The sequence below is a fragment of the Neofelis nebulosa genome, chromosome 3 (assembly GCF_028018385.1).
Source record: "Neofelis nebulosa isolate mNeoNeb1 chromosome 3, mNeoNeb1.pri, whole genome shotgun sequence".
In the NCBI taxonomy this organism is placed as follows: domain Eukaryota; kingdom Metazoa; phylum Chordata; class Mammalia; order Carnivora; family Felidae; genus Neofelis; species Neofelis nebulosa.
Genome location: NC_080784.1, coordinates 116,193,395 through 116,211,451, shown reverse-complemented (window position 1 = coordinate 116,211,451; position 18,057 = coordinate 116,193,395).

The following is an 18,057-nucleotide window of genomic DNA, read 5'->3' as shown; positions in this document are numbered from 1 at the left end:
CCCAAAAGGTGCCCTCCTCAATACCCATCACCCACCCTGCCCTCCCTCCCACCCCCCATCAACCCTCAGTTTGTTCTCAGTTTTTAACAGTCTCTTATGCTTTGGCTCTCTCCCACTCTAACCTCTTTTTTTTTTTTTTTTTTTTTTTTTTTTTTTCAGCACATTTTTGACAATGTAGTCAATGCTTAGTAAATGTTTGCTGAATGAATACATAGATGAAAAAAAAATGGCGAAAGTTAAATCACAGTGGCCAAGTCTCATTTTGCAATTATAGAGTGAGTTCAAACGTTAGAAATTTTTTTCAATTTTGAATTTTTTTCCCCTGTATTTTAATTAAATATTAATACCTGCTACCATTTAATCTATCAGCGCTACCAAACTAGTAGCAAACAAATGCTAAAAGAAAAACTTTGGAAATGTGATTAAAAAGAAAAGAATTCTAGGGGTTCCTGGGTGGCTCAGTTGGTTGAGTGTCTGACTCTAGATTTTGGCTCAGGTCATGATCCCAGGGTCATGGGATCAAGCCCCATGTCAGACTCCATGGAGCCTGCTTAAGATTCTCTCTCTCCCTCTGCCCTTCTCCCCTGCTCGAGTAGGCTCTCTCTCTCTCTCTCTCTCTCTCTCTCTCTCTCTCTCTCTCAAATAAAAAAAGGGGGGAAAAAGGAAACAATTATATGTATATATTTTGAGAAGAAAAAAAATGGCATACAAATAATATGGGCATATTTTCCACCAGTAAAATGCATGGAATTCTATGTCACCAATTCATGGTGCCCCACAAAGAACATGATTTCTTAGGTGTTCCATGATCTGAATGTTTTTAAACTACCCTCAGATGCCAAACCCGACATTTTAGAACAATAGGTTTTAAACCATAGCATGCAGCAGAATTACCTAGAGGGCTTATTAAAACCCAGATTGCTAGGTCCCACCCTCAGAGTTTCTGATTCAGTAGGTTTGCATTTCTCACACGTTTCCAGGTGTTACTATTGGTCCACAGACCACATTTTGAGAACCGCTGACTTAGGGCGTAATTTCTTGAGATAATGATACCTTTTATTGTTTCGGTTGCTCCTTACCAAATACCCTCTGAAAGATGCTGGACATAATAAGAGCCACTGATATGTATATTGACTCACTTAAGCCTTATAAAACATTGTCAGGTGTATACTATTATTATCTCTATTTTGAGATAGAGAGCATTTGAATAGTAAGTGGGAAGAGCCAGCCCTTGAACCCAGATCGTCCGGCTTTAGATACTTAACTACAGCATCATACTGTCTTTTAGGAACAGGGCAAACTGAAATAGATTCTCCCAATCATGTAGTTTTGATCCAAGGCAAGAAAAATAACTGAGCAGATTCCATAGGCCTGTCTAACTGTTCAAAAGAGAAGCAAGCAAATGGGCTTTCTAGATTGGGGTCACTCAGCACACATTCCCCAGCATGTCTCATTGTCACTGCTCACGGCAGAATGAAATCTTCCTTTTTCAGAGGGCAGCGCAAATGATTGGAAACAACCTGGATGTTCTTTCAAAGGGGACTGATACATAAATAAAGGCTCATCCATTCAATGGAATAGAGCACAGCTGCAAAAGAATGAAATAAGGAAACTCTTTATGCACCAATATGTAAACAGCACCAAGATGTATAGTTACATTTTTTAAGGAAAAAATTAAGATGTTTATGTTTGCTTAAATGTGCATAAAATATCCTAGGAGGACACACAATAAAATAATAATAGTCACCATGTGGGAGCAAAGGACTGGGCCACCAGGGACAGAAATGGGAGGGAGACTTTCCCCTTTTATATTTTTTTGGTATTTGGAAAATTAAATAATTAACCTTGAAAAGTTGGTGATGGATTTTCTCTGACCTTCCTTATTTGATTACCTGAGGAAAGCTTTGCACTTTGGGTTTAGGTCTCAATTTATTCCTAGCATCTCATAGGTCTCCTTTACCAGATTGGAAATGCAATAGTGCCCGATAGGCCAGAGTTTAGGGCTTGTTCAGGATTAGCTTGTGAGACACGGTTAGGATGGTGTGTGTTTCAATAACATAGGAATTGTTTTTGCATTGTATGTAAATGACTAAATGTGAACAATTTGGAGGAAATAAAAAGCTTAATTCTCTTAGGAAAGAGAGGCTACTTTAATAATAATGGTGTCATTTTTATATAGCACTTTATAGTTTATAAAATCCTTTCACATGCATTAGGTCATTTATACCTTACAAACAGTTTTGAGAGGTAGCTATTATAGTCCCATTTAATGGATGAGGAAACTAAGGCTCAAAGAGTTCCAGTAACTTGTCCAAGGTCAGAAAGCTATTAAGTAGTAGACTTGGTACTGATACCCAAGTATTCTGACTCAAGGCTTGTGCATTCCCCACTCCCCCCTGCCTTTTTATAATTATAAAAAGAGAAAAATTAATATGCCTTTAAAAAAAAGAAAAAGACCAAAACATCCATAATCCCATGACTCCAACAAAAAACATTATTAAATTTACATATTATCTTCCAGCGTTTGTCCATGTGCCTACAACTATTATCTAGTTACAATCATAATATATGTGCAATTATGTATTCTGTTTTTTCCCCCACTTTGCACTGCTATCCTGAAGCATTTTCCGAGTTGCAACATAATTTTCATAATTAGCAAACTAATAGGTTCATATTTCATCAAGACCCATACTAATGCAATCTGCTGCTTTTTAACATGGATTCATTTGATCCATTTATTCACTCATTCATTCATTCATTCATTCACTCACTCATTCACTAATTACTAAACCCCTACTATGTGCCTGGCCCTGTGCTAAAGGCAAGGGACATGTCAGTGATAGGCATATACTCAGGAGAAACACTGAGGTGCCTGAAGGCGAGGAAGCAGCATGTCAGGGAGTAAGGCAAAGCTTCCTGTAAGAAGTATATGCTGAGACATTTAGATAATCGTTGAAATTTAAATTTATAACACAGCTCTAAACACTGTGCTTACAGGTTTTCTATTTTTTAAAGTTTTTTGGGGGGTTGGGGGCACCTGGGTGGCTCAGTGGGTTAAGTGTCCGAGTTCGGCTCAGGTCATTATCTCGTGGTTCGCAGGTTCATGCCCCACGTCTGGCTCTGTGCGGACAGCTCAGAGCCTGGAGCCTGCTTCAGATTCTGTGTCTCCCTCTGTCTGCCCCTTCCCCAGCTCACACTCTGTCTCTCTCTCCCTCTCTCTTTCAAAAATAAATAAACATTAAAAAAAATTTTAAGTTTTTTTTTTACACAACTACATTCCATTTTTATGGCTTAAGTATTTGTTTCTCTACCTTAATACCAGAAATATATAAGTGTATGGTTTCATTATGACCTCACCAACACAGACTATTTTTATTGAAAAACAATGTTTGTTAATTTTATAGTTGGAATATAGTGCTCCATTGTTGCTTGAATTTGCATTTCTTTGGTTAATAGCGATATTAATATTTTTCCATTGACTTGCTTATTAATCGTATTTCTTTTTGTATGAATTGTCTCTGTTTTGTCTTTTGCCTAATTCTCTATGAGGGTCTTACGATTTTCTTGCCTATGTGTGGGAGTTCTTTATGTAATTTATTTTAGTTTTATTTCCGCATCATTCAAAAATTGATTTGAACAGACTTTTTATATTGTGAAGATGATACAAAAATGAGCATTTGCCATTTTCACTGAAAATTTTTCTTAGTCTATTTGTCTTTTTATTTTAATATTTATGGCTTAAAGTTTTTTTAAGTTTTTTTTTTTTTTTAAATTAAGCTCTATGCCCCACATGGGGCTTGAACTCATGACCCTGAAATCAAGAGTTGCATGTTCTACCAACTGAGCCAGCGAGATGCCCCCATAGGTTAAAGCTTTTTTTAAGGGAAGTTGTCTTTGTATAGGGAAATTGTGTCTATTTTATTCTCAAACTTACAAAGTTATTACTTCTCTTGATATTTGATTATTATTAGATCTTCTGTGCTAGTTTTTTTTTAATTCTTTTTTTTTTAATTTTTTTAACGTTTATTTATTTTTGAGACAGAGAGAGACAGAGCATGAATGGGGGAGGGTCAGAGAGAGAGGGAGACACAGAATCCGAGACAGGCTCCAGGCTCTGAGCTGTCAGCACAGAGCTTGCCGCGGGGCTTGAACTCACAGACCGCGAGATCGTGACCTGAGCCGAAGTCGGACGCTCAACCGACTGAGCCACCCAGGCGCCCCAGTTTTTCTTTAATTCTTAATAGCAGTTGGAACTCTTTTGAGTTTGAGTGAGGTATAGACTTAAATTTATTTCTCTCCCCGCTTTCTAACAAGACAGTACAATATAATTTGTAAAAATATTTTAAATTTCCATATCATATATTGCATTCTTAGGTGTAACAAACATCCTATATAGGTCCATTAGTGCGTATGTCTAGTTTGGTAGTAGAACTAACACACTGTTTTGATTTTGCTGTATACTGTATTTTACTCTCTGATAAAAATAAGTCTTTTATTCTTACCCATCTCTTTGAAAATATTACTTATAGTTTCACCTATTTGTTTCTCCAGATGAATTTTATTTTAATTTTTCAGAATATTAGTAAAAATCTTACTGAGCTTTTGACTGGGTTGAATTGAAGATGTATTTATAGAGTATGTGTGTGTGCATGTGTGAAAAGAATCAGGTACCTTTTATATATCTAATTTTTCCATTTAGAAGCAGAAATATTTCTCCTTGTACCAAACCAAGTAAGTTAAATCTCTCAACATATAAGTAATGTATAGCCCTTGCTAAATCTGTAAGTATTTTATAGTTTTGGTAGTTATTTGAGAAGAGGTTAAACATTGTAGTTATAATTAAACATTATGTTGGTTATTAATGGTAAACAGGAATATTTATTAGGTTTTGCATGTTTATAATGCATCAGGAAATTTAAAGATTACTCATGAATATAAATAGCATTTTAGTGAATTTCTTTGGCTTTTCTAAGTGTATAGGCATATACCTTTTACAAGTAACTATATTTTAATCTCTCTTTTTTAAAAGATTTTATTTTTCAGTAATCTCTATACCCTGTGTGGGGCTTGAACTCACAACCCTGAGGTCAAGAGTCACGTGGTTTTCTGACTGAGCCAGGAGCCCCTTAATCTCTTTCTGATAGTACTGTCTGATTAAATTATTCTTCAGCATATCTAGTAAGTGGTAAAACTGGGGCTGGCAGTAGGGTCTGTTGGAGAGCCCATGTGCTACTTCCTGTTCAGATTTAGAGATGTTTCCCAGGCCTCAGGGCCCCTTGGTTAACAGGGCTGGGTTTAGAGTCATGCTATGCACTAACCCGCTGTGTAACGCTGGGCAAGTTGCTTCCTTCTTGGGGCTTCATAGGATCAGCTCAGTTGATTTCTAAGAATTTGACCAACTCTAAAATACTTTGAAATAGAATTACTTTGAGAAAGTTATCTGAAAGGCATCAATTTGGCACAGTTTTTAGACAAGAGAAATTGCCAGAGGAAGTAACCATGTGAGGTTGTGAAGAGCAACTGTTATCACTGAATGCAAAGAATTGAGATATATATCAATTGTATATGTGTGTATATGAGAGACAGACAGAGCATGAGCGGGGAGGGGCAGAGAGAGAGGGTGACACAGAATCCAAAGCAGGCTCCGAGCTCTGAGCTGTCAGCACAGAGCCCAATGTGGGGCTCAAACTCACGAACCGTGAGACCATGACCTGAGCTGAAGTCGGACACTCAACCCACTGAGGCATCCAGGTGCTCCAAGAAGTGCTCACTTCTTGTTTTGAGATTCTTTGACAAAAACCTGCTTGGTTAACATTCTTGTCTAGATGGCTTCACTGGAAAAGAATGAAAAGGTCATGGTCATTGTGGTGTTTTGTTTTATTATAGTTTATTGCAACATTCATTGACCTACTGGTAGAGTTCTGAGTCATGACCCAGCTAGAGATAATGATGGTAAAAAACACAGAGAAGATAGATAAATACAACAAGCTAATGGGAGAAGAAGAAGAGATTTTAAAAATAGTAATTTATCAACCTATAAGTACTGGTACATAACGTTGCGGCTAAGACTATACAATCTGGAACCAGACTGACTCAATTCTTATTCTGGCTTTGCCACTTACAAGTTGTATTAAACTCTTTTTCTCAGCTCTCCCCTCTTTAATGTTTACTTATTTTTTTGAGACAGAGACAGAGACAAAGACAGAGTGCGAGCGGGGGAGGGGCAGAAAGAGAGAGACACAGTATCCGTGGCAGGCTCCAGGCTCCGAGCTGTCAGCACTGAGCCTGACGTGGGGCTTGAACCCACAGACCACGACCTGAGACGAAGTTGGCCACTTAACCTTCTGAGCCACCCAGGCGGTCTATCAGCTTCCCACTCTTTAAAATGGGAGATAATAATATGACTTACTTTGTAAGACTGTTGTGAAGAGTAAATAATTTAGTAACGTAAAGAGCTTAGAAACTCTCACTGGCATATAATAAACTGTCAAATTTTATTACTGTAATTTTTCCTGAAAAACATTAAAGATATACATCAGATTAACCACCTTTTCAAAAAAAAGTTCCTGATGATTATCCTGCCCCAACCTTCTCAAATTATACCTTTCTGAGGTGGCTATTTGGGTGCCTTGTTAATCTAAAATTTAAGTTAAGCATTTTACTGTTAGAATTCAAAGAACTGCATGCCTTGGGTTCTTTTATATTTACGAGGCTTAATTCCAGTTTATGTTCCAACTTGCACATTACATTCTTTACCTGATTTATTGCTACTTGTAATAATACTATTTATAACACTTTTCGTCCTTAGTTCTCTAAAGTTTTACATACCTCAGTTCATCCCAGCTCACAGGGAAGTAGGTGGTCAAGTAGCAGAATCTCTCCTTTTGCAAGTAAAAAAACACACAAGGCTTAATGGTGAAGTGACCTCAACAAATTGGTGGTGGGGTTGGTAACATAATGATGGGTTGATGTATTGCTTGGGCCTCCACGTTCTCAGGCACTCTCAGAAAATTGCTCATTTCTTTAATAAAGGCGGGTGGCAAAGAGCATAGAGTCTGGGGTCAGACAGATTTGGGTTCAAATCTGGATCTACCATTTACAAACTGTTGAGCCTTAGGAAAGCTACTTGACTGCTCCCAGCTTCCGTGTTTTCCTCTGTAAATTGGGAGTGATAATTTTGTCTTCTTTATAGAGTTTTTTTTTTTTTTAGGAGGGGGAATAGAGGGGTTGGAGGATAGTGGGTCAACTAACACATAGGAAATGATCAATAACTGTGGTCATTTTTATATTTGAAATTCACCTCTTTCAGGATGCATAGGCCATCTTCACTTGAGCTGATGCCATTTTCTTTTAAAGGTTTATTTTTATTTTTGAGAGAGAGAGAGAGAGAGAGAGAGAGAGAGCAAGCAGGGGAGGGGCAGAGAGAGAGCGGAGGACAAACAATCCTAAGCGGGCTCCTTGCTGACAGCAGAGATCCCCATGCGGGGCTCGACCTCACAAACTGTGAGATCATGACCTGAGCTGAAGTTGGATGCTGAACTGACTGAGCCACCCAGACGCCCTGAGCTGATGTCATTTTAAACAAGACCTCTTGCTTAGATATTTGAGTCTAAAACTTTTGTAAATGGAACTATTAGTGTAGAGCTTCAGCAAAGCGGCTTTGTTTTGAATTCTGTTCTTCAGGACTACGTAGGATTGCATGGTCTGGCCCTATGTTATAGGAGGAAGACAAGGAGGAAATGTGTAAGTATCCCGGGCAAAGAATATTATGGGTGGAGTTTCTCACACTTTAGCACACCAGAATCACCTGGAGTGCTTGTTAAAACACAGATTCCTGGGCCCGATCTCAGAGTTTCTGATTCAGTATGTCTGGAGGGGATCCTGAGAATTTGCATTACTAACACATACTTCCGTGATGCAGATGCTGCTGGCCCAGGCCCCACACTGGGTTAGTATAACCTTGCGCTCAGACTATATATCCATTATGAGTCACACGTTGGTGTTTTTTGTTTGTTTGTTTGTTTTGTTTTGTTTCTTACAAACAATTGTATTTCTGTATAGTCAGTCTCCCTAAGATGATAACCTTCTATAGGACATGGGTCACCTCTTCAATTTCGTGTCCTTCACATCACCCATTTCAGAGCTCAATACACGCTCAATACCCAATGAAGACTTGTTTAGCTGTACTGAGGAGGGTTAATAGAAGACTTCTCACCTTTCATTTCTTGCTATTTTTTAAATTTCTCCTTCCAGATGGATGCCTAAGGTCCTATAGGCTTTCAGCTAGGGTATTTTTTTTAAATATAATTTATTGTCAAGTTAGCTGACATATACTGTATACAGGTTTCGGGGGTAGATTTCCATGATTCATCCCTTACGTACAACACCCAGTGCTCATCCCAACAAGTGCCCTCCTCATCAGCTAGGGTTTTCAAAATTCTTATCGTAAATGGAAAATGCAAAAATTGTCACATATATAATGTGTGTATATTTAAACACACTTCATATTTTTTAAACAAAACAAAAAATTAAGCCTCCAAAAGGAGGTGAGCACAGAACGGTCTAGTTGTAAGAGCTAATATAGTTACTGTTATCAGATAGCAAAGTTGAGCTTCCTGGCAGTAATAAGACAAGTATGATGGATTATTAATTCTCTTATTATTATTAATTATTATTAATAATTATTAATTATTCACTACCCATCAACATCCCTTTTTTTTGTTTATTTATTTATTTTGAGAGAGAGAGAGAGCACATAAGCAGGTGAGGGGCAGAGAGAAGGAGAGACAGAATCCCAAGCAGGATCCCCACCATCAATGCAGAGCCTGATGCGGGACTTGAACTCACTAACTGTGAGATCATGACCTGAGCCAAGATCATGAGTCGGACGCTAAACCGACTGCACCACTTAGACACCCCCCACCCCCCATCCACTTTCTTGATCTGTTACATCATAGTCTTGTTTTCTCTGCTTTCTAATTCCCTTTCTCTGTATATTGGCCCTCAATTTCTGCTTATGGTTTTCTTCAAATTCTTCTTCTGACATTAATCAGCTAATACTTTCTCTTTTTATTCTTAAACTCCATACACACCTCTAACGTTCCTTGAATTCTAAATAAGATACCTCTTCTCCTCTGGCTTTCATCCCGAATGATGTCCACTAAACCACTCCTTCAGGGAAGGGAGGACAATTTATATCTTCTGTGTGGTTGATCTTAGGCATGGGGGCAGTGCTCAGCATCAGAAAGGCCATTTGATAGGCTGCAAGACCTGTGCGCTGATAGACCTCTAGTTCCTTCAAGAGAGAAACATGAGAATGAAGCAAATGACAGATCTTTAAGGGAATAAAGCTTGTGGCAAATAGGTTTCCTCTTGAATGCAGTGGCTTCCCAGAGTAAGATCCTGTGTCTGTTTCTAGGATCTACAGGAAGGAATGCTGTGATCAATTAGTGATGTCTACAGAAGTGGAGGGTAGGGAGTGGGTAGAGTAGCAGCCTGCCAAGCAGGTGTTTTCTATTCCTGCATTTTGCTGTAAGCTGATTATCAAAAATGTATCTTAGGCCCAATAGGGGAAAAATAAGAGTTTAGTAAGAACTGGGTTATATGTGAAGGCTTGGTCTCAAAAGTTAAGGACCCCAGTTACTGAAACCAGGTTAGAAAAGGACTAGACATACATATTGACTTGAGCCATCCAAATATTGAATCGAGACTCTTTAATTACATTTTGATTGTTCTTGGGCCTGGAATGGGGGCTAAAGCTGTAATTTGTTGTCTCCTACCTCAAAGGAGGTAGTTCTATAAAGAAACGAGATAACTTGTTTCCTAGTTCTATAAAGAGGTAACTTGGGATAAGTAAGCAATATTTTTAGTGATGACGTTGGCTAGTAGACACTTTGTGGTTTGCCAACTGGTGCCACTTAAGGGCAACTTGAATGCAAAGAAACTCCCCTAAAGCCCACCTTTAGGGTCCCTTCCAGTGCTACAGTGACCAGGACAAAGTTTTCCACTCTCCTAATTGTCAATACCTCATGGTTAGAAGAAGAACAGCTTCAACATAAAAAGAGACATAGGCATTGGCTAATCCAGTCCCTTTATCATTTTGATTCTTTTAGTGATTTACTAGTTAAGAGACATAATTCTGGTTCTGCTGCTAATTAGCTGGTCTTGGGCAAATCATTTAACTTTTCAGGGCCTCGGGTTTTTTATTTTTAAAATAAAGAATTTAGCTTGATCTCTACCACCCATTCATATCTCTAAAGTTTATTGGGCTTTGATTTATCCCCTGAAAAGTGTCCAATAAATTTCATTCACTCTACAAATGCTTACGGAATACCTATTCTTGACTAGACACTAAGTTGGGCACTAGGAATACAAAATCACACACCCCCACTCCTACCCTTTCCCAAGAAACTTACAGTACAATGGAAGGTAAGTGTGTAACTGCTTTGAGAGGGCATAGTATAGCCGCTAAGAGTACAGGTTCTATAACCAGGCTGCCCAGGTTTGAATCCCAGCTCAGATACTTTCTATGTTTGTGACACTGGACAAGTTTCTTAACCTCTCTGTGCCTCAGTTTCCTCATCTCATCTTCAAATGATATCCATCTTATTTGGATGGTAGGAGAATTAAGTAAGTTAATAAATAAACATAAATCATGAAAGCAGTTTCTGGGTGGTATAGATGAGTGGGTTTTTAGAGGGGCCTATTTTAGGGGATTCTTAGCTGTCATTTAAATGAGAGCAGCTCTCTTTAGAGGTTTTATAAATTAGGCAGCTATATATTTCATTTGAAAAAAGGGTTCTACTGCTTCTAAAACAAACACAAATGAAGTAAGAAGTTTGACTCTCAAGACCTCTGGTGTAGAATAAGAAGATTTTATTGGTGAAGATTATGTCTAAACCTAGGCAGATTGGATCCTTTCTGGTTACAGTCCATACTCCATTAAAGAACCACTATTAACTATGGAACTGTCCTACAAGGACAAGATGGTAAATAACTACCACCTTGTTTGAGAAGAGCGTTGGAGAGCATCATGCCCAGGTCTTCATTTCTAAAAGGAAGGCGTGACATGACTCACCCAAAGTCACAAAACCTGTTAGGGAGAGACCCTGCAATGGCCACTGGGTGAGGTTCTTTCTAAACTATAGAGATCCTGGGGATGTGCTCTGATGGAATACTGGGGCCTGATGTGGAATATCGACTTTAGTTTTGAGTTTTTTAATCAATAAATATTTCTGCATATATCTCTAAATATATCTTTATATAAGACTTTATATATCTTTATATATCTCTAAATGTATCTTTATATATCTTTATATAAGGACTGCATATATCTTTTGCAGTCCTTATCTGCAAAAATTGTAATAGTATCATTATCACACCTAAAAGAACAGTTAACAATAATTCTGTAATGTCAGTAAATGCTCGGTCAGTATTCAATTTTTAGATTTTGATGCAGTTTAAAGTCAAAGTGATCACCTTTGTGTGACCTCTGAAATATTATGGAAACTTTCTGGGTCACACATTTCTCATCTGTGAACTAGGGATGATTGTAAAATCATTAGGGTTGTTGTGAACATTAGATTTGTAAAGTCCTACTATAATGCAGTGCATGTTAAACATTTAAAAAACCACTTTTGAGATGGTGAAGAAAAAGTGCCTGGCACATGGTAGATGGATACTTGAAAACTCTCAGCCATTAATATTGAACAATCAGTTGTAATACGATATAGTAAGGGTTAGGTCTGGAGAGAGGAGATGGTCCCTGGAGGGTTAGGCAACAAATACCTTTTTGAAGAGATGTTATTTATGAGACAGATGGACAAGACCAGTAGGAAAGAAAAGGGGTGCTGCCACTTTCCAGGAGCCTTTCTAAAATTTTTTAAAATTTATTTATTTATTGAGAGAGAGAGAATGAGCAGGGTAAGGGGAGAGAGAGAGCAGAGAGAGAGAATCTTAAGTAAGTTCTGCACTGTCATGGCAGAGCCTGGTATGGGGCTCAAACTCACAAACTATGAGATCATGACCTGAGCCAAATCAAGAGACATACGCTTAACCAACTGAGCCACCCAGGTGCCCTTCCAGGTGCCTTTCTACAAAGAATACAAAAACATCCCTGGAAAAATTAGAAAGATGGTGCCCTTCCTTGAACTGCTGTTTCCTCACTGTACTCTTTATAGAGTTAGTGAAATGTACAATGGTCTGACTCCTGCCCTGGACATATAATAAATCTCTAGTTTTTAACTTGAACATATGACAAAAGAAGAATTATTATGTATAACCCCCACTACTTTTAAGGAGAGTGGATCTTGGTAACCAGAGGGTTTGTTGTTTGCTAATCACAAACAAGTTCCTCAGTCTCAGTATAAAGTATGCAAGTTTAGATAGAATGACTGGGACAAAGTTAAATTGGTTTACATAAAAATGGAAGTATGGAGGCATACTAAGGGGTAGATACTAAGAAGAAAGCCTGCTTGCTGGAGGAGAAACAAAGAGGGAACCCCATTCCTGAAATCATGGAAACAGAGAGAAAGAGCACAGGGCTCTTTAGCTGAGTTCTGCCTTATACTCTCTGGGAGTCGAGTAAGTCAAATGACCCCTCTCAGAATTTTTTTTTTTAAACGTTTATTTATTTTTGAGACAGAGAGAGACAGAGCATGAACAGGGGAGGGGCAGAGAGAGAGGGAGACACAGAATCTGAAACAGGCTCCAGGCTCTGAGCTGTCAGCACAGAGCCCGACGTGGGGCTTGAACTCACAGACCGTGAGATCATGACCTGAGCCGAAGTCGGACGCTTAACCAACCAAGCCACCCAGGCGCCCCAACCCCTCTCAGAATTTTTAGACATAAAGTAGATAGGATCAAAAAAAAAAAAAAAAAGAAAGAAAACAATTATAGAACAATAGTTATAAAAATATTTTTTAAAACCACAGATTTGTTTGGGGGTGGGGAGGAATGAATAGGAGGAGCACAGGGGACTTTTAGGAGCGTGAACTACCCTGTACGATATTGTAATGATGGACACATGTCATTATACAATTGTCAAAACTTGTGGAATGTAATACCACCAAAAGTAAACTCTGATTTAAACTACAGATATTGGATGGATGATGTATCACTGTAGGTTTATTGATGGTAAGAAATGTATCACTCAGGTGGCGAATGCTGACAGTAGGGGAGGCTATATAGGTGTTGGGGTGGAAGACAGGGGTATATGGGAACTCTGCACTTTCTTTTTCTTTTTAAAAATTATTTATTTAAGTAATCTCTACACCTAGCGTGGGTCTCGAACTCATGACCCTAAAGATCAAGAGTTGCATGCTGTCCGGACTGAGCCAGCCAGGCACCCCAGGAACTCTGTTCTTCCTGTTCAATTTTGCTGTGAACCTAAAACTGCTCTGAAAAATAGACTCGATCTATCTATCTATAGCTACATTTGTGATATAGTGATATATGCACTTGTTTATTAACACTTAAGAGAGATCTAGTACTGAGTCTAACTACCATAATTCAAAATATTGATGACCATAAATAATATTTTGAGACACTTGCAGCTACTGTAATATGACATGAAAATTACTCTGATTTCTATTAGTGAAAAAGTCACAGGTACTGCTAATGCTACTATAGTTTGATTACATTCATAATTAAAGGAAATGCTAAATTTCAATTATAGGTCACTGAAAATATAGATGTAAATAACTTTCCGTCCAAGCTAAAAGATTCCTCCCCTCAAATTTTGTCCATGGAATCCTTTAGGGAGAGGAGATCCTATGGTCCCTGATTAAGGATTCCTTATCCAGACTCTAGAATACACTCAGTTCAATCTCCCATCTCAAAGACTCGGGGGCTGTCCCATTATTATCTTCTTTGAAGGTTTCCCAGCTGACTTGTGTTGTTTTCTCTTTGTTTTTGGCAAATAACGCTAGCGTTTTCTACAGCCAGCTGCCCCCGCTTATTCCCTCTATCCTCTGATATTCAGGAAAGGCAGAGATGCTCTTAACATCAGTTGATGCAACACCGTGAGAAGCTGTCATGAATGAGAAAGAGGGAGGGGATCTTCAAACTTGCTAGTTGGTCTTTTATGTTGGGTGCTGGAAAGATGTCTCTCCTCCATTGGTTACTAATAACAATTTGTAGTGTGTTTCAAAGGACTTCAAAGGACTTGGCCAGGATTAACTAATGATGTCTCAGTTCTGCTGTTGAGTTGATTAAGGTAGTATTGCTTTCTTATAAAAGTGTCTGATGGACGTTGCTCCACTATTCCTGAAATCTTATTGAGGTAAATAAAAGGGAGATATGTCCAAAGACAATTAAACTACTGTTTTCCCAGAGTTGCTCTACTATTCAAACAGAAGGAGTACTCTTTAGGCTGGTTATATAACTGAATGGATAAATGAATCTATTTTTTCCTCACTAAGCCCAGAATCCTTCTCAAGACAATATTCCTGGCATCTATTACTAAATCAAAAGAAGTAGGTTTTCAAGATGGAATATATATGCCTATACTATGCCTTTGATATAGTATCACTGTTAAGTAACCTTATATTGATCTCCATTTTCTAGTGGGTAAAGCCTAGACTTCTTGTTATGGTATTCAAGGCCTTCCCTAAACTTACTCAGCCTATCTTTCTACCATCACGTTCTTACTCAAAACTAGTCTCTATACTGTACCTTTTTCTGAACATAAACTGATCTCTCAAATACTATTCATTTTGCTCAGATCATTCCTTCTGCCTAGAATGCCTTGCCTTTGGCTTATGTTATTCCTTGTACCTCCCAGACACACTCTTGAAGTCTTTCCAGATGGCATTCATTACTCCCATTCATATGCTTTCTTTATACACTTCTGATCACTCCCTTGTCTCATTTTGCCTTGAGATGTAGTTGTTTATGTACCTCTGTGTTCTCGGAAAGATTATGAGCCCTGAAGAGGAAGAATCACATTTTTTTTCTACTCCGTTCTAGTGCCTAGTTCAGTGCTATGCATGTAGGAGGCATTCAAAAAATGTCTGTGTAAAAGAATGAATTATCCTGCATTATTCACCCTTGAATTTTCCCATGAAACTATGCTTATGATTCACGAGAACTAAGGGAGGTCACCACTGTGTGACTGAGCAACTTGTTACTATACAGACCTAAGTCCCTTCACAAGCCATCCATCCCTCAGTCCCACTTTCATCTTCCATTCCAGTCATGCCTTCCTAGAATCCCCATAAACCAGTTCTACCAGGATATGGTAGGCTTCCCCAAACCCTGGCGTACTTTCACATTTCCATGTCTTCATTATCCTGGGCCATTTGCCTGACATGTCGTTCCTCCTTATGTATACAGCAAACTCCTACTCATCCTTCAGAGCCCAGATCAAATATCTCCTGAACTCTATAGGCTTTCTCATCAGACCAAGATAGAACTAATTTCTCCCACATATGGTTTTCATCAACACTTAAAACCATGACAGGTGCATAGCAGGTGCTCAATAAATAATTGTTGAAACAATTTGCTCCCAGCTCTTTGTTCGTGATACAGTCTCAGTCAGAGGCAAATCCACTGATGAGCAACTCAGGCTCTCATATCAGTCTTGCTGAAGTGGAAATCTTTTGGTGAGGAAATAGGACGTGAGCAGAATCGAGGAGGCTAAGAACCCTGAAGTCTTATTTCTCTGTGTGTAGCGCTCTATGTGCAAATGGTTAAAACAAGAAGGAAGAGAGGAAGGGAGGGAGGGATTTGTGAGAGGAAGAAGAGTCAAATTAATCTGAGCCTGTAATCTGAGCAGCAGTTCAAGATCTATGCCCTTATTGTTGGAGCTTAATGTCAGAATGTCATACACCAAGCTCATAATTTAGTTTATGGCTAATCTTTATAGTAATTTAAAAAAAAATCTAGAAAGAAGCTGCCTGGCACCATTTGCTGAAGACATTTTTTAATACTGTCAAATGATTCGTAATTATACAGGGTGAGTGTATCGTGTTTGCTCTGTAGTGGTGGTGCTGAGACTCGTTAAGCACTTTCTGCATCCAAGAGTCCTGTTTTATGTAAACAAGACCTCTGAGGAAGATACAGATGGGTAATAAAGATGAAAAGAAGTGAAGTGTATTAACACGAGGACAAATTAATAACGGCCTTTCCATCCTCTACCAGGAAAATCGGTCGCTGTGGAGTCATTGCACTTTTCAAGGCAAAAGGGGAGCAAAAATCCAGACAAAGCAATAGACAGGAGAAAGATGAAATCAGGCAGGGTTCCAGGGTCAAACTACTCTGTGAAGATAGTCTGCACCTTGGGAAGCTGCTATCTGTGCGCCCAGCCAGGCCTCTGGCGGTGGGACCTGCAGAGGGCTTTACTTGGCCACAAATGAGATTACTTTTGAGGCTTTTGTCCCGGTCACTGGGGCGTGCAGAAGCTACATTAGGGGCCGGTGAGAGGAAGTAAGAGGAAGGTAGGAGGATAGGAGTGGCCAGACGCCCGGGGAATGAAAAAAGAAGACAGGATCAACAGAATCGCTTTTGTTCCTCTTCGCATAAAGGAGCGAGAGCCTGTGTGTTGTTGAGGTTTGACTGAAATGAATACAGCGTTGACGAAGCTAGGCCGGGCTAGCACAGGTGGGGAGCTGTTTGCATATCAGCAGTTGACTGTCTGAATTCCTAGACAAGTAAGTCAGCTCAACTGTTTCTGACTGACCCGAGCCTACACAGGTCACTCCAGTGTGCAGAATGTAACACCAGGAAGATACCAATGGGATTCCCAAGCCTTCACTTGGCTGGAGCTTATGCGTCCAGAGGGCCTGCTCCCTGTCACCGGATTCCAGAAAGTGTTCCCAACCCAGAGACGGCCTATTCTCCTACTCTTTAGGCCTCTGTGTAGCCCTGGCATGAAGTGACTTGGTGCCTCCTGGTCTCACAAAGACTCTTTAGATTCACACATCCTGGTGAAAGGCCCTGACACCTGCCTGGAGTGGGGTGAGGCACGCCAGGCTGAGGGCAGAAAGCTTTAAGGAGGCACTCAGTCTCAGGTACTGACCCTGAACTTGCATGACCTTGAGAATAAGTGCCTCTTTAAATTTTGCTCCCAGGAGCCTCACTTGCCTCCCTGTAGTCTGGGCTCTGACCTGGAGAGAGATGCCCAGTGCTCTGGAGAGAGATTGATGCGTCCTGTTAGTTTAAAAAACCTCAAGCCAGGTCTTTCATTCAGCTTGATTGCTCTTCTCATATATTTACCTCAGCTAAACTTGTCTTTCTTTTTACTGGTTAAAGACTACGTGTGACCAGAAATGAAACTGTGGGAGATATTTTGTATTACACAGTGAGGGGACCACCTTGCTTTCTCATGGAGCTCAGAGAAGGCCTGACTAACACAGAGGCTGAGACCCATCATGGAGCTGTCCTGACTCACCCATGACCAAAATGACCTGGACACTCAGGGTCTACTCCACCCCGTAGGAGGGCCCCATGCTCAGTTTAATGCTCTGCTGTCACAGCCTTGAGGTTCTTAATAATTTTTTAACAAGGAGCCCCACATTTTAATTTTGCAATGAGTCCCAGCTGGTCTTGGCTCTACATAACAGAATAGATAAAAAAAAATACCTGGTATGTCAAGCCCCCTCCCCACCCCTTTAAAAGCCTTGCTGACCACTCTTGGAGTAGACACACTGCCCCCGAAATAACCTACAAAACCCAACTTGGTGGGCCTCAATTCACCTCTCTGACCCTGTATCGTGTCACTTTCTTCCTCACTATCCACATTGCCTTCTGGTGGCCCTTAACTGCACCACATTCCATGTTGCCTCAGTGCCTTCGGAATGGCTGTTTCCCCCTTTGCCAGGAATCTCTTTCCAAGCCCCACCCCCACCCCCAAATTCACTACTGCCCACCCTTCAGTTCTAAGCACAAACTTGAGGGGCGCCTGGGTGTCTCAGTCGGTTAAGCGACCGACTTCAGCTCGGGTCACGATCCTGCAGTTTGTGGGTTCGAGACCCGCGTTGGGCTCTGTGCTGACAGCTCAGAGCCTGGAGCCCATTTTGGATTCTGTGTCTCCCTCTTTGTCTGCCCCTCCCCTGTTCA